At 47.0% G+C, this 20,694-nt stretch overlaps 1 protein-coding gene across 3 annotated transcripts in view; it reads right to left on the reverse strand.

The window, feature by feature from the left end:
* Nucleotides 1-12,815, reverse strand: part of SSX2IP (SSX family member 2 interacting protein) — a 52,358-nt gene extending 39,543 nt beyond the window's left edge. For 2 of the 3 annotated variants that reach the window (XM_062191640.1, XM_062191637.1), the window contains exon 1: nucleotides 6,463-6,482. The gene's annotated coding sequence lies outside the window, so the exon portion shown is untranslated. Of the gene's footprint in view, nucleotides 1-6,462; nucleotides 6,483-12,729 lie in introns of those variants that run through there. The other variant, XM_062191639.1, reaches the window with a different exon arrangement.
* Between the last annotated feature and the right edge of the window lie 7,879 nt (nucleotides 12,816-20,694).

Raw genomic sequence — 20,694 nt, forward strand, 5'->3', positions numbered from 1 at the left:
ATTTTGCGAACTTGCAAAGGTTTCCACATTTTATTTTGGTAACAGTTATCTAATATGATCTTAGTCTCTTCAAAAACTTAACTATTGGCCAGCGCTGCGGCTCAATAGGCTAATCCTCCGCCTTGCAGCGCTGGCATACCGGGTTCTAGTCCCGGTCGGGGCGCCGAATTCTGTCCGGGTTGCCCCTCTTCCAGGCCAGCCCTCTGCTATGGCCCGGGAGTGCAGTGGAGAATGGCCCAAGTGCTTGGGCCCTGCACCCCATGGGAGACCAGGAGAAGCACCTGGCTCCTGCCTTCGGATCAGCGCGGTGTGCCAGCCGCAGCGTGCTGGCCACGGCGGCCATTGGAGGGTGAACCAACGGCAAAGGAAGACCTTTCTCTCTGTCTCTCTCACTGTCCACTCTGCCTGTCCAAAAAAAAAAAAAAAAAAAACTTAACTATTTATTTGAAAGGCAGAACAACAGAGGAAAAAAAGAGAAAGGAAAGTCAGAGGGCAGCTTCCACTTGCTGGTTCACTCCCCGAAATGTCCGCAAGAGCCAGGTCTGGGCTAGGCTGAAGCCAGAAGCCAGGAAGTTCAACACAGTCTCCCATGTGAGTGGCAGGGTTCCAAGGACTTGGGCCATCTTCCACTTTCCAGGCTCAGCCGGGACTCAAAATGGTGCTCATATGGGATGCAGGCAGAAGCTTAATCTGCTGTGCCACAATGCCAGCCCCCATGTTTGTCTTTATCAAGCAGATTTTTATCCCTATACATAAGTGCTCTGTAATTCTGCCTTTCAAATAAATCAATCTTTAAAAAAAGAGGTGGACCTAAGAGTGTATAAGGACAGAAAAAACTGGAAGGAAAGGGAAGAGGCAAAAACAGGGCTTTGTTCCTAATGTACTTTCACATACAAACTGAAGATTTCACAGGTCCCTTTTATTTTTGGGGGGTTCCAAATTTTCTATAAGAAAAAAATCCATGTTTTAAAAAATTCAATTGCAGTCATAAGCACAAGGCAATGGGGATGAACAGCCCCACTCTTAAACACCAGAACTAATGGTAGAATGGCACGGGTAATAAAAAAAATACATAAAGCATTTGGGGTGGACACTGTAGTGCAGCCAGTTAAGCCACCACTTGAGATGTCAGCATCCCATCAGAGTTTCACCTCTGCCTGCTGCTATGTTCCTGGGAAGCAACAGATGATGGCTCAAGTTCCTGGGTTCCTGCCACCTGCATGGGAGACCCAGATGGCATTTCCTCCCAGCTCCTGGCTTCAGTCTAGGCCAGCCCTGGCTACTGCAGGTATTTGTGGAGTGACCCTGTGCAAGATCCTTCTCTCCCTCTCTGTGACTCTGACCTTCAAATAAATAAATAAGAATTTCTTTTCAGACTAATCAATTAATACAAAATATATTAAAGGTCAAACTGCCATGTTGGGCAAAAACTGGTTAAAAATTATACAAATGTTCTAGAGTTATTCAAATAATTACGCCAGGGAAACAGAACTCTACCACAAGTAGTCATTTTAGAAGGGCTATGCAGCAATCTATGAAAACTTGAATTGTGTAAATCTTTCTACTCATCAATGATACTTCCAGGCATGTTATCACATACCGAGTCATACAAGGCAGCAAGCTCAGCGCACCAGGACACTGTTGAGTGCTGTACTACTGGTAATGGCAAGCAAACCAGAGACCATCTTAATATCCATCACAGACTACCAGTTAAAAATCACTGCATATACTACGGCCCAAAGAAGTGCCACCCTGGGATTACTGAGAAGTGACGTAGGACTGCACATACAGAATGAAAAAAAGCCACGGATTAATGAGAACACTGTAAGTCCCATTTTCTGTTAAATAAAACCATCCACAAGCTTCTAGGAAAAAGGTCTATAAACGTTACAAACTGTTACAAACGGCATTCCTGGGAGAGGGAGGAGTGGGTACGATAGGGACAGAGGCAGCCCAGGACTCGCTTCAGCAGCACACCCATATATGGCCTGAATGTTTCAGCAGCATGTATCGTTTGGCTGTTTTCTGAGGTAGGAGATTCGAGCAGAGTAAAAGAAGTCGGGGGTGGGGGGTGAGAGCGCTCATTCCGAACCCTGACAGCAGCACCCCCGCCCTTTAGTGGAAATCTCACCTGAGACGAGCGGCAAACTCTTCCCATGAAGCAAGCACACTCCCAGCACCTAGCACACACATCCATGCACACCTAGGGGCAAGGAGAATGCAGTCCCCACATGCAGGCCTGGCTTGTCAGAACACGGCTGCAGGCGTGCCTGCGGGAACTGAGCCCACCGCGGTAACACAGAAGCCAGGCCTTGACTCCCCAGCCCCCAGCTGTGAAGAGCAAAACTGCAGACTACCAGCACACCCAGCAAAGACGCACCTTCTCCCGGCTCCATCAAAAATCCAATCTCGGGAGAAGGAAAGGAGACGACTAACTTTTATGTATTAAGATTCTTCTCGGGGCTGGTGCTGTGGCATAGTGGGCTCAGCCTCCACCTGAGGAGCTGGCATCCCATAAGAAAGCTGGTTCAGGTCCAAGCTGCTCCTCTTCCGATCCAGCTCTCTGCTTACAGCCTGGGAAAGCAGTGGAAGATGCCCCAAGTGCTTGGGCCCCTGCATCTGTGTGGGAGACCTGGAAGAAACTCCTGGCACCTGGCTTTGGATCAGCTCAGCTCGGGCAGTTGTCATTTGGGGAGTAACCAGCAGGTGGAAGATCTCTCTCCTCTAATTCCACCTCTTAGATAAATAAATCTTTTTTTTTTTTTTTTTAAAGATTTTATTTTACTTGAAGGTCAGAGTTACACAGAGAGAGGAGGAGAGGCAGAGAGAGAGTTCTTCCATCCGATGGTTCACTCCCCAGATGGCCCCAACAGCCGGAGCTGCGCTGATCAGAAGCCAGGAGCTTCTTCCAGGTCTCCCATGTGGGTGCAAGGGCCAAGCACTTGGGCCATCCTCCACTGTTTTCCCAGGCCATAGCAGAGAGCTGGACTGGAAGTGGAGCAGCTGGGTCTCAAACTGGCGCCCATATGGGATGCTGGCACATCAGGCCAGGGCATTAACCCGCTTCACCACAGTGCCGGCCCCATAAATAAATCTTTTTTTTAAAAAAATTCTTCTTGGGCCGGCGCCGCGGCTTAACAGGCTAATCCTCCGCCTTGTGGCGCCAGCACACCGGGTTCTAGTTCCAGTTGGAGCGCCGGATTCTATCCCGGTTGCCCCTCTTCCAGGCCAGCTCTCTGCTATGGCCCGGGAAGGCAGTGGAGGATGGCCCAAGTGCTTGGGCCCTGCACCAGCGTGGGAGACCAGGAGAAGCACCTGGCTCCTGGCTTCGGATCAGCGAGAAGCGCCGGCCACAGTGGCCACTGGAGGGTGAACCAACGGCAAAAAGGAAGACCTTTCTCTCTCTCACTATCCACTCTGCCTGTCAAAAAAAAAAAAAAAAAAAAAAAAAAAATTCTTCTTGGCCGGTTCCGCGGCTCAACAGGCTAATCCTCCACCTGCAGCACCGGCACCCCAGGTTCTAGTCCCGGTCAGGGCGCTGGATTCTGTCCCGGTTGCTCCTCTTCCAGTCCAGCTCTCTGCTGTGGCCCGGGAGTGCAGAGGAGGATGGCCCAAGTCCTTGAGCCCTGCACCCCATGGGAGACCAGGAGAATCACCTGGCTCTTAGCTTCGGATCGGCACAGCACCAGCCGTGGCGGCCATTTTGGGGGTGAACCAACAGAAGGAAGACCTTTCTGTCTCTCTCTAACTCTGCCTGTCAAAAAAAAAAAAAAAATTCTTCTTGGCTTACTATAAGTCACTTAAACTGCGTCTGATTTTGATTTTGACCAAAGTTTTTTTTTTATATACATATATTTTCTCCTCACAGAACCATGTTCTTACTCTATCAAGCCTCAATGAATCAAGCCCGTAAAAGGGGCATTTCTGCTTCAGAAGGGCAGCTCATGAAGTTATGTAAGGATGGAGTTAGGAGTCTGTGTACACCACCTGATATTTCGGTGCACACTGGTTTTTTTGTTGCTAATGTGTTCATCTGTTTTGGTCTTGGCTCTCCAACTGAACTCTCAGTTGTTTTATTTATTTATTTTTTCAAGGAAGCTGCACAGGTATTGAAAGCATCAAAACAAGTGTCAGAGGCTATGGCTCTCGGCAGCACTTCTATCATTTGCAATTAGTCATAATTTCTTTGGGTTTCAGTTTCCACATCTGTAAAATCAGGAGGTCACACTAGATGATCTTAAATAAGTTTCAGTTCTATCCTATGATTTTTATATTCCTCATGGGATCCAATATGGAAAGAGGCAGAGCTATTTATATCAAAACTATTTCTTCTCCATGTTTTTAAAACAATGCAGCCATACTGTCTGACATCCCAATGTTTAGCAAATGAGAAGATATCTAATCTTAATAACAAAATTTAAGAATATACCATTTGTAAAGTTTTACGCATTTTATATGTATTATTCAATCTTACAATAAACCAAATAAACAGTTATTTTCCCCCAATTCCAGTTGTGGAAACTGAAGCCCAGAGTATCCTCTTGTCCAAGATCACATAGCCAGACCATGACAAAGCCAAGATTCAAACCCTGGTGGTGCAGCACATTTCACCACTACCCCCTACTATCTCTGCTGTAGGACAGGAGGCAAGGCACTTTCTTCTCTAACACCTTACCTGTAGACTAGATTACAATCAGATAGTAGTGATGCCAGTGAAATAACTGGAATGTGAGCTGTATAAAAAGCAAGGAAAATTTTAAATTTTATAGCAATGTAAAGCAAGTCTGAAAAAAATAATGAAATAAAGTCTAACTTGCCAAGCTTGCTCCAAACTGCTTATCTACTCTTTGTGCTTCCAAAACGCTATGCATTAACTCTATCATAGTACGGATCTAACACTCCCTAAACCAAGTCCCTAGTCAGCACGCCTGTCCTCATACGGCTTGTCCTCCACCTTGATATGAAGTCACAGACCCACAGTAGGAACCCAACCACGAGTGCTGACTGAATGTCCAACGAGGCTCAACGCTCAGCGCCTGGCACGCTATCAAAACAAGAGTTCAGACAAGCCTGAACACTCTAGCCATGCTTTAACTTAGAAGGCTTTCAAGGTAATCTTGATTGGTGTCAGCTCAGGGAAGCAGCAAGATTCAGGTCATGAAAATTTAGAGACAGTACACCAATTTCAAATTCTTACAGTACACACAGAACTACAACTACAATCATTCTTACAAGAGGAGTAAGAAAAAAGAAATACTAGTTTTAAGCCTTAGTTTTTATGATTAAAAGTCAGCTGAGAAGTCCACATCAGATTTTTGAAATTACTATTTATTGGCATTTCATTCCTAAAATTAAGGAAATGGTAACAACATGTACTACAGGCACTGGAAATGACAAAGACACCAAATATAATTCATGAGTCTGCTAACATTTCAACAATCTAGCCCAAATTCAATCACTATAATTCTCAGTGTGTAGCCCTGAGAGCAGCATCACCTGGGACTTGTTAAAGATGCCAACTGTCAAGTTCCCTCCAGACTGACCTGAAACTCTGGGGATGGACCCAACACTCAGTACGTCAACAGAATTTCCAAGTAATTCCAACGTATACAGTTTGAGAATCACTGCTGCAGCCTACAGAAAATGTCTCATTTATAAGTTAATATTTATCTATACAGTTCAGATTGTAGAGTACCACAACACAAGGAACTCTTCCCTAAGGACTGTACAAAATGGTTTCCAAGAATAATGTCTACATGTACAAAAGGAGGTTGAAACTAACAGTTCTGGGAAGTATCTGGCTAAGCCAGCTTGTGAAGCTTCAGAGGCTGGGCAGGGGAATCTTGGAAAAAACAAACAGTAAAAAAGGCAGTTGAACATTCACATATCCTATCCACATGCCCTCCAGCCCAGCAAGCCTGCTCCAGGGTAAAACCCAAAGGAGGGGCCGGCGCTATGGTGCAGCAGGATAACACCCTGGCCTAAAGCGCCAGCATCCCATATGGGCGCCGGTCCGAGACCTGGCTGCTCCACTTCCAATCCAGCTCTCTGGTATGGCCTGGGAAAGCAGTGGAAGATGGCCCCAAGTCCTTGGGTCTCTGCATCTGAGTGGGAAACCCGGAAGAAGCTCCTGGCTCCAGATCAGCGCAGCTCCAGCGGCCAATTGGGGAGTGAACCATCGGATGGAAGACCTCTCTCTCTCTGCCTCTCCTCTCTCTGTATAACTCTGACTTTCAAATAAAATAAATAAATCTTTAAAAAACAAAACAAAACCCAAAGGATACACTTGCAGACATATGCCAGGTAGTGTGTACATTAGCAGCAACCCAACCCCCAGCACAGGAGAATGGACAAGCTGTGGTACAGTCACAAGATGGAGTATTTGCAGCAACCACAAACCTACAGTGACACACAGTAAAGCAAGGTTCAAAAGGCAGGGCATGCAACACATGTACAGCTGACCTTGAACAACACGGATCTGAACTGCACAGGTCCACTGACACAGAATGGCTTGGTTTTGTTGGCTTTGAGATTTGTGACAATATGGAAAAATTAGACCAACTGTATAGCCTGGAAACGTTAAAAAAAAAAAAAAGGTATGTGTACATGAAATACATGTAGATAACAGTCTATTTTGTTACAACTACCATAAAATATACACAAATTCTAAAAAGTTAAAAAATTAGCAGACTGTCCAAGGCACCATTCCCAGTCTACCTCATGCTGCTATGGTTAAGTGTACAGCTGCCCCGTTGCCACTAAAATGTCACCCTCAGATTTTCAACTGCGTGGGGCCAGTGCCCTTATCTCCCTTGCTGTTCAAGGGTCAACTATAGTTTTTAACTGCATGTGTATGGAAAATTACAGATGCAATAAAGCTACGTTAAAAGATACCCAGGTGAATGATGAACACAGGTTTCAGTAAATGGCTGTCTCAGGTACAGTCAAAAACAGGAAAAGGGAATGGAGGGGCCCATATAGTTACACAGAGGTTACTGTCAAGGTCCAAGCTCTTTGTTATGTGGTGTTCGTTATACTATTAGAACTAAATCAATCAATGGGCCAATCAAGATAATATGTCGTGGGGTCCACGTTGCGGGGCAGCAGGTTAAGCCGCCACCTGCAATAATGGCATCTCATATCAGAGGGCTGATTCAAATCCCAGCTGCTCTGCTTCCAATCCATTTCCCTGCTAATGCACCTGAAAAAACAGCAGAAGATGGTCCAAGTACTTGGGCACTCTGATACCCACATAGGAAACCCGAATGGAGTTCTTGGCTCCCAGCTACAGCCTGGATGAGCCCCAGCCATTGTGGTCATTTGGTGAGTGAACCAATGGATGGAAACAGTGTCTTCTCCCTAACCCTTGCCCTGACACTCTTTCATATAAATAAAAAAAATTTTTTTGGGGGGAGAATATGTTCGTGAACCAAGGATTACAAACTAATCTAATTCATTTTACCTAAAGTGCCTGAAAAAAAATTAAAATATATATACCATTCTTCAAAAATTTCAAACAATTCTAAATTCTACCCAGTCTGGCTATGGAGGCACAAAAGTCCTGGATTCTAGGCCTTCTTGCTAACTTGAGGGTTAAACTGTTTTGGGTCACAGATCCCAAAGCCAAGGACCCTCCCCCCATTAAAGCATAAAAACAGTTCTGGCAACAGTTTCAGGGGCTCTGTGAGGCTATCCACAGACATGCCAAGGATCTAGGCACCAAGAGTTAAGAGGCCTCGCCCTGCTGGTTACATGAACCCAGTACCACCCACTGCTACATGCACAACTCCATCTTGGGGGTCCTCACAATGGCCCCAGGAAGGAGCAGGTGTAGCACTGTTTACCAATGGAAGAAACTGAGGCAGGTTATTAGGTAACTTACCTACAGGTATAAAACTGGAAGGGAAAAATAAACACCCAGCTACTGAACCTGGAAACTAAGAATAAAAATGAACTACTCACAATTCTACAGCCTCACAGACCCCGGCCTCCACCTGAAACTCAACAAGTACCCAGAGCAAATGATAGAAATCCTCTGAGTACATCCTCTCTTTTAAAACAACATAGCAGATGACTGGCCATACTTACTGATGATTTCTAATTGCTATCTTGCCTTTATATTCTAGATCCTATCTAGAGGGACATCCCTACTGTTTGGATATAGTATACAAAGGATAACAGTGAAGTTGCCATCTTTCAGATACGAATGCACAACCAAATTATAATTAACTGGAAAAAGACTGACAAACTCAAGACAAAAAGCACATGCAAGGGCTGGGACCCATTCTGGATTGTAAGCAGCCATTGGCCAAACATTAAGACTCTGTGTATAGCTGTAAGGTCCCATTTAGTTCTACAATTCTTTTAAGACCAATGTTCTACCAATCTGCTCCAAACTTAATGTTTCTAAAATCAGTTCTATTTTCAGCAGCCTGGCACAAACGGATTTTTGCAGTGCTCACTGTATGCCAGGAACTATACCAATTTTTTAAAGTGCTTCTTTGCTTTGTGTCCCAATGTTTTTCCCAAAAAGTATGTACTGCTTTCACAATATGAAAAAAATTATTCAAGATAGATACAGCAAAGTTGTCAATTTATGGTCAGGGGCAAGCAGACTAACTTAGCCAGTGACAATCAACGAAGATGGCTAAAGTGGACAGTTCGGAAGTTGAATGGACAGAACATGGTGACAAGTGCACAAGAGATAGGCGCTGATCTTCTCTTGTAAAAACCTGTCTTTGGTACTAGACAGAGAGTCATGTCATTTCAACAGAGTACAGAATAAGCTTAATAAAACTAAGCTTTAGTGTTCGGAGGTACCGAATTCAGCATACAACCTACTGGGATTAACGATGCCTTCAGAAGACATTCAACAGGGATACTTTAGGGCCCAGAGATCAAATGGCAACAGAGCAGAGTGAGGATCCTCAGCCATCACCCTGCCCTTAAGCCAGTTCTCATTCAATTCCAACAGTTTTGTTATTGAATAGAATGAGTGCCCAACACTCTTCCAGGCCCCATTCTGGATACTAACGCTATCATCTAATCAAAATCCTATGAAGCATGAATTGTTGCTATCCCTCACTTACAAATCAGACCACTAAGGCACAAAGGTACCCAGCTGGTGAAAACTGACAGCTTTGCTTGGCAGAATGGCGGGGGAAGGAGACACGTGGACCCCAGTTAACAGATGAAAACCACAGATACTTCAGTTAAGATTGCACTATCTCACTGGTTGCATTCTAATTTCTATTTAAGAATTCGGTTTTTTGTTCATCTGAAACACCATTCCTGCCGTCTTAGCTCAGAATCCTACGCTGCTAAAGGCTGACATCTGTACCTTTCTGAGGCCGCTCAGACTGGGCACGGTAACTACTAGTCTCCCACTGAACTGAAGGCTGCTTGATGGAGCTGGATCTTCTTTATCTGTGTATCTCTACCCTCCCAGTCTGAAAAGCAGGAAGCTACTCAACAAAGGTTTGTGAGAGTTAATCATTTCTGCTTTTCCAGAGTTTCTGGGGGCTCTGAAAAAATCTTTTTCCAGTCTAACTGCTGCCTAGGCCTGTTGCCTTTTAGCCATTACTTGGGCTGTCCATGTTCAGGGCACTGCTGAACTTCTGAAGTAAAAACCAAAGATACGGTAATTCTCTCAAATTAGAAACTCACCTACTGGTTCTCTATCACCTACTGGTCAAAGTTCATAGCACTGTTCTCCATCTTATCCCCACACAACCCCACCTGGGGCCAACTCTACCACCCCTCCCTGACTGCAACTATCTACGGCTGCACATGGTGACCCCTGAAAACACAGCTGAAATTCTCTTCACAGCCTTCCCCCGTCAGCTCTTTCCTTCTCTCCCTTCCTACACTGTGACCTCCCCAAACACAATCCCTTTAGGCAAACATTCATACCTCTATCTTCAGGTCTGTCAAATAACAGCTTAGTGTTTAATAAATGTTTACTAAAAGAATAAATTATTAAAGAATTCAGTAAATCTGCTCAATGTTTTTAAAATTTATCTGAGAGATCTTCCATTCACTGTTTTACTCCCCAAATGGCTGCAACAAATAGGACTGGAGATTGCCAAATAGGTCCAAAGCCAGGAGTTTCACCCAGGTCTCCCACGTGGGTACAGGGACCCAAGCCCTTGCGCCATCTTCCGCTGCTTTCCCGGGCACATTAGTGGGGAGCTGAATCAGAAGTGGTGCAGCCGGGACGTGAACCAGCACCCATAGGGGATGCTGCTGCTGCAGGCAGTGGCTTAACCTGCTGTGACACAGCACACACCTCAAAATATAATTTTTGAAAAGTAGTTGAGAGACAGAAAAAGAGAGCAAGCACACACGTTCATCCCCCAAATAACCGTAAGGGCCAGAGATAGGAGCTGGGAGCACAAAACATGTTTCCCATGTGGTGCCAAGAACTCATTCACCTGAGCCATCACTGCTGCCTCCCCAGGTGCACTTGAGTGGGAAGCAGGAGCAGAGCCAGGACTCAGCACCCAGGTACTTGGATGTGAGATGTGGGTGTCTTAAACGCCAGGCTAAAGGCCCACTGCCTACTACATACAATTATACTAGTCTACCATCAAACACCACAATTCTGGCTTGTTTTCCAGTAGCAGCACTAAATGGTGCACTTCTCTAAACTATCTCATCCCATTCACGGATGAATTCAAGATCTTACACCTTAATCACCAGCTAATCACATCACCACTGCCAAAGATGCCAAACAGGTGCCACTGAGTATCAAAATCTCTTCAAATCATGAGCAAATAAGGAATGTTCACAACTACTGTAAAAGACATAGAAAGACAACGTTAAAGTGGAATAGCTCCCACTTAAGCACATGAATTAAAATCAGACAATTCTGGGCAGTGTCTTCTCATCTCTAGGTGCATACTACAGGGAAGATACTCAAATGCTTACTTTAAAAAAAAAAAAAACCTGTGTAATAGCTAGGGTTGGCCTCACAGTCGACTAGGTCAGGTTCTAGGAGAGCCCAGGGATATAACCTGACTTTGTGCTACTCTTGAGGCCTTTTGCTAACAATCTGAACCACTAACATTTTAGTCTCCTCACTTATCTGCCTCAGTATGCTGAGAACATAATGTGCTTCACAAGTCTTGTCACAAGGTGCAATGTGCTCTGAGATCCTCACATTTCCTCCTAGAATAAGTCTTTGCTGTTATCTTCAACCCAAAGGCTTTATTATCATGGAGGCACAGATGGGGAAAGGGAAGGGAAGGAAAGATATAAAATGACTTGGTTGAAAAGGCCCAGCCAGTCCCTAACAGAGCCTTCATTTTCACTACCAGTTCCTAATCCTCTTATCAAAAAAAAATTTTTTTTTGTTTGGAAAGCTTTTATCGACAGCAGGCAGAACAGGGTCTCAAATTAGTTATTAGCTTCTCTTACCCATTTAGTTTGAATGTATAAGTTTCCAAGGCCTGTAGGTTGATAGCTCTAGGGAAAGACATTTGGTGGATTACCGTTTTGATGGCTGGATCCGAGTTCATAAATCTACCTCTAACTTCTAAATTTCAAGACAGCTTGATCTAAACCTTAAAGGCATTTCTTTTCTAACCAGATCTCTAATCTGCAATATTTTGTCTTCTAAATGTGTCAAGTCATACTGGCCTCTCCAGCTTACGATCCAATTATAAAAGGCTGCCAGAATCTTCTTTTACCTAAACAGTAAGCCAACCCCTGCTACACTGCAAAGGGTTCCTTGGCCTCCATCACCCATAGCCAAAGATGCTGACTTCCACTCTGAATTGTTATAGGAACCCAGAAACCTGAAGTCCAAGAAGCCCCCACCCTCGCACTTCGGAACCACCTCTAGAGAAAGCCTCTAAATCCTGACCCCATCAGAGTCTGAAGTGGGGGGAACCTCAGTTCTTTCAGATTCACTAAGAGTGGCCTCAGCAGCACCGGTGGTGAGCATCTGGCACCCCAGCTGTGAACCCTTGAAGGTGGCATCAACCTAAAGACTCCCATAACGTGTGTAGTGCTCAGGGCAAGCTACTTAGATGCGATTTCCTGAGCCCAGGTGACTTGCATAACTGGGAGATTAGCACAGGCTCAGAGGGGTGCAGAGATCACAACTGGGCTCACGGCAGTTTACTGAAAATTCTAAACCAACGCTTTCTCACACATGCCTGCCTCTTGCGTGATCTAAGTTCCTCCCCTACACTTTCCGCTACACCACTGTCGGTGGTCTTCCTCTGCAGAGGCCACAGGCCACCCGACAACTCATTCTGACGACCGCCTCTTGCGGCTGGCATTATCAAATCGCCGAGCCCGCATGTCCCACAGCCTCTGCCGAGGCAGACACTGCAGACCCAAACTGGCCATCCCCTCCTCCTCACGTCTCCGCGTCGCTCGTCTTTCCCGGCCGGTATCCGTCCCCGAGAAGGCTTGCGGCTCCCCGGACCGCAGGCTCCCAGGGCGCAGCGCTGCGACTCCCCCCAGCTGGCACCTACCTCCTCTTGCAGCGCGCCCGGGGTCGATGCTCGCCCGCACCCTCCAACGGCCCCAACGGCCGCGCCAAGCCTCCCGTCTGGAAGCCGGGCGCTGCGCCAGGTGCCGGAGCTCACCTCCGCGCCCACCCACCCAGCCACCCCTGCCGGAGCCCACCCCCGCCCGCCTGCCCCTGGCCCAGCCGGTCCCTCTACGCCTCCCGGGCCGGGCGCGTCACAATCCCCGCCGCGGGGCGAGGCCGCTCACCGTCACGGCCCCCGGGAACGGCCGGGAGTCACCGCTCGGCGTCCTAGCCCGGCTCCCGCAGCCCCGAGGGCCCGCACAGGCGCGGCGGGACGCAGCGCTCCGCGCCCGCAGGCCCCTCCTCCGCCGCCGCGGGCTCCCGCCTTCCCCGCCCCGCTCCGCTCCGCCCCGCCCCGCTCCGCTCCGCCCCGCCCCTCGCGGCCGCCTCCAGGCCCCTGCAGGTTCGCAAGGTTCCCACCCCGCCCCCGCGCGCCGGCGCCGCAGGCCTCGCCGCCTCCCATTGGCTCCGCCAGTTGCTAGGCGATGAACATCCACGGCCGGCATTGGCCGGGTGGGGGCCTCGGAGTCTCCTCCTCAAAAAAAAAAAAAAAAAAAAAAAACGCCGAGAACCAACCCTTCTCCCTGGAGCCCGAGCGCGCAGCGAGCGCAGCTGCGGCTGCGGCACCTGTTAGCCCTGCGGTTCACCCGGCCGAGCTCTGCTCCCCGCCCCCTCCTCACACCCGGCGCACCCGGGGCTCGGTGGGGGCAGGAGGTCGCCGCTGCTTCAGAGCATGTTTTCCGGGCCCCCCAAGGAATCCCAACACCCATCCTAGGAGCAAACGCGAACGAGGTTCCCAGAGCCGGGTGCGTTTGCCGGAGCCAAACACCTGGCACCCAGAATTGGGTCAGGCCCAAGGGAAGGGAGGCGCGCGCATCGGGGATCGTGGATGCAAACAACCTAACGGGCAAAGTTATGAGGAAAAATTGGGGCAAAGAAACGGACCTCGGTGCGAGTTTGTAAGAAATGGCTCCCGTGAACTAGAAGTTTATGCAAGAAATGCCCCACACCCGCCCCACAACATCTGTGCCTGGAAAATGAATGCATATAGGGCTGGTGAGCCCGGGCCACGTGGTTGGCTCCTCCCCCGGCCCGTGTCGGGCTAAAGTTCTTCAGAGAAAAGAAAGCGATCAGACGGTGAAATCGCAGTTTATATACACGGTCTATTTGGATTTTTTTCTTGTGAAGCCAAGATTTTTACTCAAGAGGAGAAAAAGACAGCACCTGAGGAAGCTAGAAGCACTGAGAGACAACAGGGAAGAGTGGCCCTCTCCCAGTTTACCCAAACACACCCCACTCCCGGATGAGAGGTCCAGGGCAGAAAAGGCACAGGCGGCGGGGACAACTTGAGATCCCAAGAAAAGGCTCCTGTTTGCCCTTGGCCTGCGCTGTCAGGAGGTCCCCCTGGATACGTGGACCACGGCTGACAGCCATATAGCCCAGTGAGATGTCATCCTTATGAAGGCGCTATCTGCAGAGCTAGGGACTAGGCGAAGCCACTTTCTCCTGGCAATGACCTTGCTCCTAATAGACTAACGAAGAGAGGTTGGGGGAACCCTGCTCTCGAGAAAGGTTTTGAAATTTCATTCCCAAAACACCGCACCTGTTCCCATCTCAGAAAGCAACCTAATGACGGGTTTGCTTTGAAATAGCGCTTAAGGCTTTGTTTAGGCCAGTTCACCTCCTCACAGTCACCTCTCAATCTTACTAACTGGAAGTGTTGAGATCAATCACTCCAGGAAGGAATGTCTGGCACCCCCCACTCCCACCCCCACTACCACCTAAGTCATATTTTTAAGAAGGTTTGAGTCCGACAGAGGTAAGCTCTGGAAAGTTAAGTCCAGGCCCTGCCCCTCCTCCCCACCCCAGGAAGGAATCAGATCCCTCTGGAAAACAGCAGCTCTCATTGTTGAGAGATCTTTCCATGCCAAAAAATTACCAAGGGCTCCTAGGAGCTTTTCTTGTCTGTTGATGCTACACTACAGACTAAATCAGAGAAATTTAGAATTATTTTTAACAATGAATGAAAGTTAATATTAACAAGAATAGCACATTTTATAAAAGTGATTATGTCCCCCAAAATTAGTAAAAAGCATGGTATTACTTTAAAATTTTGCATACTTGAAGCTGGCATTGTGGTGTCATGCCACCATTTGCAGGGCCGGCATCCCATATGGGCACCAGCTGCAGTCCTGGCTGCTCTACTTCCCATCCAGCTCCCTGCTAATGTGCCTGGGGAGGCAGCAGAGGATGGCCCAGGTTCTTGGTTCCCTGTACCCATGTGGGAAACTTGGAAGAAGCTCCTGGCTCAGCCCCGGGCCATAGAAGCCATTTGAGTAGTGAACCCATGGATGGAAGATTCTCTCTCTCTCTCTCTCTCTCTCTCTGACCTCCATCCCCTTCTGTAACTCTGCCTTTCAAATAAATAAAGCTTCTAAAAAATGTTTTTGGCATACTTTCGTTTCTAATTTTTAAGCAAAGACACAGCAACAAAGAGAGCTCCCATTCCCTGATTTATTCCCCAAGGGTCTGCAATGGAAACAGATGGGGGCTTGGGTGGGAGCTGAAGCTGGAAACAAACCAGGCCTCCCATGTGGGTGGCAAGAATTCAGTTCTTGAGCCATCACCTCTGTATTGGAGTCTACATTAGCAGGAAACTGGAGTCAGGAGCTAGAGGAGGGTATTACATCCAGGGACTCAAAGTGGGATGCAGAAGTCTTCTCTAGGCTGAGCAGCCACCCCAATATCCCATATAAAAAGTCATCTTAATTTTCATTTCTTAATTTCATCTTAATTTTCATTTCTGCTTCTGCAATCAATTTGCAAAATTTCAGGCAGACTCTGAAAAACTGCACTGTATACTCAGAATGACAGTGAAAAAGTCAAATTATACCCTAGTAGAATTAAAATAGTTCCGGACATACAGATTCCTTGTGTGGGTCTCAGGGGTCCTCCTGAGGGTTTACATGTCATCTTTTAAGGACCTCTGGATTCAACATATCTTGATTCTCGGTCCCTCTTCATATATGACTAGTGAGGGGGCTGAGCATGTGACCTAATTCTGATCAGCCATAATGGGAGGTGGGTATGGGGAGGGACAGGGGTAGTTGGTCAATTTCCAGTGAGAAAAACATGTTTGGTGGCACCTACTGCATCCATGAGAAAAAAGTCAGAAAATGCAAAAAAGGCAGCTCAGAACCCAGATGTCAGAACCCTAGCTCTTCATATCTCGAGACTGAGATAGTAAATGTCCTATTGCTTAAACCACTTTGGGTCAGGTGTTCAGCTACTTACAACCAGGAAGGTCCTGACTGATATACCCAACAAGACAGACAATTTGGCTGAAGTCTGAACTAGTGTAAGGACATATTTAGTCCAGGGCTAAAAGAAATTGGGCTTAGTAGAACATTGCTATTGAAAGGAAAGACAAAGAAATGTGGAAATTATTTTTTAATGTTTTACTTTAGCTGCTTTCCCCTCTTTTGCAAAATTAAGGGGATGTGACTATGAAATACTGTTGTTTTTCAAAACACATCAAAACTTCCACTCTTATTCCTCTGTAGCCTATTTACATTACAGAGGCCAGAGTTTTCTTTGAAAACATAAGTCAGGTCATGTCACTGCTCTGCTTTGGTTGTCCTCATTCATGTCGTGTCCTCACCGTGGCTCCAAAGCTCTTGTGAGCTGCCCTCCAGGTTTCTGACCTCAGGTCTTGCAGATCTATCAACTGGTCTCTCAGCTGGTTGTTCCTCCACCTTCCTGAGCACATTCCCGCCTCAGGACCTTAACACCTGTTATTCCTAGTGTTTGAATGTTCTTCCCCTCAGCATCTATTATTACTTGCCACTCCCTTCTCAAGTTTGCCCAAATATTCACCATCTTTGCAAGGCTCAACCTAACGACAGCTATTTAAAACTGGAGCCCTCTGCCAAGTTTCCAAATCTAACTTTGTTCTTGCATAAACTTTTACCAAGATGTATAATGAACTTATTCTGATTGTTTAGTCTGTTTCTCACTACTAGAATGTAAGCTCAGCTGGAAAAGAGATTTCTGGTAACTTTATTCATTAATGTGTCCCCAGCGCATGAAAGAGTACCTGGTGCTTTCTATTCACACAACAAAACATCTGAAGCAACTTGTAAAGAAAGGAGGTTGTTTCAGCTCGTGGCTTTGGAGGTTCACAATCTAAGATCAGGAAGTCCCCATTAGTTCAGTCTCTGGTGATGACATTCTTGCTGGCAGAGTTGGAAGGCAGTGCCAAGCATCGACTGGTGAGAGGGAGCATGCGTGTCTGTGTCTGCATCTAAGTAGTCTCTTTATTTTATGGATTTTTTTTAAAGATTTATTTATTTATTCGAGAGTCAGAGTTACAGACAGAAAGAGGGAGAGACAGAGAGGGAAGTCTTCCATCTGTTGGTTCACTCCCAAAATGGCTGCAAGGCCCAGAGCTGAGGTGATTTGAAGCCAGGAGCCAGAAGCCTCCTCCAGGTCTCCCACACAGATGCAGTGGCCCAAGCACTTGGACCACCTTCCAATGCTTTCACAGACCATCATCAGGGAGCTGGATCGGAAGTGGAGAAGCCGAGACTCACGCATTTGGATAGGATGCTGGCACTGTAGTCAAAGGTTTAACCTACTACGCCACAACACCAGCCCCCACTATGGAGTCTCTTATAAAGCCACCAGGATTCAGTCAGGGGCCTTTGCCCCAGTGAACCAATGCAATCCAATTGACTGCTAAAGGCCCCACTTCCAAACATCATATTTGGATTAAGTTCCTGCCCTCTTAGAAGTTATTAACATAAGACTTTGGGGATCAAAGCTTTTAACACATGGGCCTTTGGGGCACATTCATCATCCAAATTAATTTCCAAACCATTGTGGTACTCAATAATTATGTGGTGACTGAATGAATGCAGAACCCCAAATGAATATTTTCCATGAAACAGGCCATATGCATATTCCAGTGGTGTTGCTCCAAAGTTATCCCATCAGTAGGCAGCAGGCACTGAATTTGCTGAAAATAATTGTTTCTTTAAGAATAAATCTGAGTTTTGGAGCAATCCAAAAGTGAATCAGAGCCAACACATTCTGGAGCCAACTGGTAAAATGCCAACCCTGAGTTTTTCTACAGAGTTACTGCATTTGGATAAGTAAGGAAAAGAAAGAAACGAGATGCTTGCTTTTCCAAGACAGACAGTAAACTGACTCTGAATGTAATTTCAAAGAGGAGTGCTATAAAGCTACACCAGTAACAAGCTGCAGAGTAAATACTATATGTCAATGTCACCAGTTTTGTTTAAAAAAATAAATTTATATGTTTGTGTATGTATGTGAATGGATCTCTGCAAATCTGTATATAGACTCCCATTTTTGTGCCCAGTACATCAGCGTCATCTTTCAAAAGTGAAAATCAGGGGTGGGTATTTGGCTCAGCAGTTAAGACTCTGGTTGAGATGCCCATGTCCCACACTAGAGTGCTTGGGTTAGATGCCCAGCTCTGCTCCAGACTCCAGCTTCCTGATAATACAGATCTTGGGAGGCAGCAGTGATGTTTCTGGTGGTTAGGCTCCTACCAACAGAGACCCAGATCGAGTGTGTGGCTCCCAGCTAAATTAGCTCCAGGTGGGGCTGTTTTGGGTATTTAGGAAGTGAATCCGCAGACCAGAGTCCTCTCTCTTCCTCTCTCTCTCCCCTCCCCCTCTCCCTTTCTCTCTTTCCCTCTCCTTCTCTCCCTCTCTTGTTCTCCCTCTCTCCATGTCCTTCTCTCTCTCTTTTTCACATATGCCCAAATAAATTATAAAAAATTTTTAATGAAAACCAGATTCCTTCCCCTCTCCCCTCAATTAAGAGCCTTCAATGGAGTCTCACATTAGTATGAAACTGGACTTCATATGCAGTCGTGTCTGGTGTGATGTGGTCCCTATCCTACTAGGGGACCTCTGCCTTTGGCACACAACGTACCAGCCATAGAGGCCTCCTTCTGGTCCCCTGGCTCTTTGCACCTGCCACTCAGTTTCTCTGAAAGGCTTTTTCCAGAAAGGTTCAAGACTTTTCATCGCTAAGATGCCACCTCCACAAGTGAACCATCCTTGTCAGGCATGGCCTTGTTGATTTCCTTGCCTGTGATCAGTCTCCCTCCACTCAAACCTAAGCCCCGAGAAGGCAGGGATCTTGCCCGTGCTGGACTCCATGGCCCCTGCTTCTCCATGCCCTCACTGGAGGGTTGTTAACTGCTTTGGTCTGGATATGGCTTGAGTGTGTTCCCCCAGGTTCATGTGCTGGAAGCTTGGTCCCTGGTGTGGCCATGTCAAGAGGTGGTGGAACCTTAAAGAGGTGGGACCTAGTGGGAAGTAACTAGGCCACTGGGGTCATTGACCTCATACAACATTGTCTTTGTTAGTTCTCATGAGTGGGTTGTTAGGAAAAGAGCGAGCCTGGCCCCTGAATCCCTCTCTAACTTCCTGTCTCATCGAAGGCCTCTCCTTGCATGCGCTCCTACTATGATGCCGTGTTAGGACGCGGCCAAGAGGACCTCCACCACTGTTGGAGCTGTGGGGCCTCTGGATCTGGGACTTTAAGCCTCCATGCTCCAAACTGTGAGCTAGAGAAGCCTTTTTCTTCATGGAGTGCCCAGCCTTGGGTATTTTGTTATAGCAACAGAAAACGAACTGCTTAGGAGGGAGGGCGATAGGACAAAGCAAACATTTCCTCTACCATTTATTAACTTCTGTTCTATCTGTCATGATTTTTTTAAAAAAAGATTTATTTATTTATTTGAGAGGCAGAATTACAGAGAGAGGGAGAGTCAGAGAGAGAGAGAGAGGTCTTCCATCTGCTGGTTCACTCCCCAAATGGCTGTAACGACCAGAGCTAGGCTGATCCAAATCCAGGAGCCAGGAGCTTCTTCCAGGCCTTCCACGTGGGTGCAGGGGCCCAAGCACTTGGGCCATTGTCCACTGCTTTCCCAGGCCATTAGTAGGGAGCTGGATTGAAAGTGGAGCAGTTGGGATTCAAACTGGCACCCATATGGGATCCTGGCACTGCAGATGGAGGTTCAACCTACTACACCACAGCGCCAGCCCCTGTGTTGTGATTTTCAAATATTTTAATTCTGCTGAAATAAGTAGGCTCTGATTTTAATATATGTGTCAAGTTAGTAACTCATGCCCTTTTCTATTCATATGTATTCCTCAGAAACAAGTGTTTTAAATACCCGAGCAGGCATTCAGGCCACACAGCTTCTGCTAACACACATATTCAAATCTGGATAATAAGGGGCCAACTTGCAAATACTTTCTGCTATAATGCATGCCATCTGGGTTATTTCAATAGCAGCAACAATGTCTAGATCACGTAGAGAACAGTTGTACTTGGAAGCTACATGCTCTCACAGAAGAGAACGCAGCTGAGTCACCTCTGATTCATAGCCCTGCTTTTGTGACTTCTGTGTTCTGGCCAGGACTACCTTTCCAGACACAGTGGGGTGCGTACATGAAGCCATGCCTAATGCTAGACCAGGCACTTTCATATCCATGGCCTCATTTGATTCACAAGACAAACTTAAGGTTATTTATAATTCACTGCCATGCAGTACGGGACAGAGTCCAAGGGCTGAGAGACCTCCCAGTCCTCCCTGTGGGCTAGAAGGATCAGGGAGTGCTCCTTGAAGGAGAAAAAACTGGAGTAGGGCCTTGGGGCAGTCTTCACTTTGCAAACCTGGCAATAGCCCTATGAGAATAGACCCCCCAGCTCTGCTTTCCGAGTTCTGAAACTTGGCCTGCAGTGTAGCTGGGCTTGGCTCCTCTGACTACCAAAGTGAAGCCCTGCATCACGCTGCATTTCCAAAAGTGATTCATTTCTGGCCAGTCCCATTGGGTTGGGGCCAGTCATAGTTAAAATAACAGTGTGTCACTTACAAAAATGCTGGCTGAGTTTGCAGAAACAAATGGACCACTGCTGTTCACTCCTCCTCCCCGCTCGGCCCAGGTGCACATGCCCAGAAAAGCCAACTGTCCCTCTGCGTATCACCACCCTCCCTCAGCCTCACCCCATCACACACACACGCACAGAGCAGCATGTTCCACTCTTCTGGATGTTCCATCAGTGCTATGGACTTTTGTCTGGCAGAGTGAGTGCTTTGCCCTACA

The sequence above is a fragment of the Lepus europaeus genome, chromosome 5 (assembly GCF_033115175.1).
Source record: "Lepus europaeus isolate LE1 chromosome 5, mLepTim1.pri, whole genome shotgun sequence".
Classification (NCBI taxonomy): Eukaryota; Metazoa; Chordata; class Mammalia; order Lagomorpha; family Leporidae; genus Lepus; species Lepus europaeus.